Source organism: Solanum tuberosum, unplaced genomic scaffold (genome assembly GCF_000226075.1).
Source record: "Solanum tuberosum cultivar DM 1-3 516 R44 unplaced genomic scaffold, SolTub_3.0 scf00009, whole genome shotgun sequence".
Taxonomy (NCBI): Eukaryota; Viridiplantae; Streptophyta; class Magnoliopsida; order Solanales; family Solanaceae; genus Solanum; species Solanum tuberosum.
The window spans coordinates 1,118,609-1,120,164 of record NW_006238935.1 but is presented as its reverse complement, the minus strand read 5'-3'; positions in this window follow the sequence as shown (position 1 = coordinate 1,120,164).

The following is a 1,556-nucleotide window of genomic DNA, read 5'->3' as shown; positions in this document are numbered from 1 at the left end:
TATATATATATATATACGCATCAAAAAATAAGTTTTATGCAGGCTCTATGACTCATGATTCTCTTTTATTTTCAACATGTTTATGATGCTTTAAAGGACTTCATCATAACTTATGTTTTGATATCCACTTATGATATGGAGTTGTTCTTACGATTTTCACTTAAATTTAAGATTATTGATATATATGTATATGTATAACTTGCATACCAATACATATCATTGATTGACTGCGTCTTGCACTACATTTCTCATATGATCTAGATTTCAAGTTTTCAGACTCGAGATCATTGTTAGTAGTTCGGTAGCATTTACACTTTAGTTGTTTGGTGAGCACTCCCAATGTTTCGGAGAGGCAGAGTTTTATTTAAGTTTTCTAGTTAGCTTAGAGGTTTGTTCTTTCTTTTCAATAAAGGTTATGAGGTCTTGTCTCAGGTTATTTCATGTCTTAGTAGTAGAGGCTTCATTAGACATAGAGTAAGAATTTTTATATTAAGAAATGCTCAGATTCATTAGTAAAGTTGTTTTTATCTCATTTATATGTTCACTTATTAAGTCTTTTTTTCCCTCCCTAGGAGCTCTCACCCCTTTTGCTCCTTTGGTGACTCGAACTCGCAACCTTCGGGTTGGAAATGAGGGGTGCTTACCATCCGAGCAACTCTCTCTCGTCACTTATTAAGTCTTTCAATTCGATATAGTTCAATTACTTTTTTATTTAACTTAGTTATATATGTTGTTCCAAGGACCCATTTGGGTCACATATGGCGATTAGTTTATGGTCGTGACTAGGGGTAGTCTTGAGTCGTGGCAGTATGAGTGTTAGCAACGTTGATTTCTCCATCGTTTGTCATTTCCTTAGTTGTAACCTTGCTCTTATATCACGTTGTCACGTCCTTAATCTTCTACTAAGCACATGTGTGACACTCAGGGGCGGATCTATGTATCATGGTGGGGTGCCACAACACCCAGTGGTCTCGATTGATTTTTTTTTTATATATATATATATGCATAAAAAACTTATGAATAATAAACTTGCCATCCCTAGACAAAAGTAAGTGCATGGTGCCAGTGGTTAAGGATTGAGTTTTCGGCTTCCTAGTCGCAAGTTCAATTCTCTATTAGCTTAATGTTTAATGCATTTGTCGTTTCTTTTGCAAAATAAAAATGTTGGGGCTTGGACTCAAACCCGCAATCAACCCATGAAGAAACAATGTTGATACCATTAGGCCATGGGCAACATTTGACTTCAATAGACATTATTATAATATGGTATATGTGATCTTTAATATAATATAATATAATAATATGTGTAAAGATCGCAATTTAAATCCAATTGATATCAAGTTATAGAAGTTCTAAATTTGATTTTTGACGATATTTTTTCGTTGTAATTTTTACTGTTTTGTCAAAGCATAGAAAAGTACTTTGATCCTCCATCTAAATTTATGTGACACAATTTTCTTAAGTTTGTCATACTAATTAAAGAATTGGGACGGAGGGTGTAATAGTTAGACAAAAAATTACAAATGGTTGAGACTTAACGAGTAATAATTTGATCG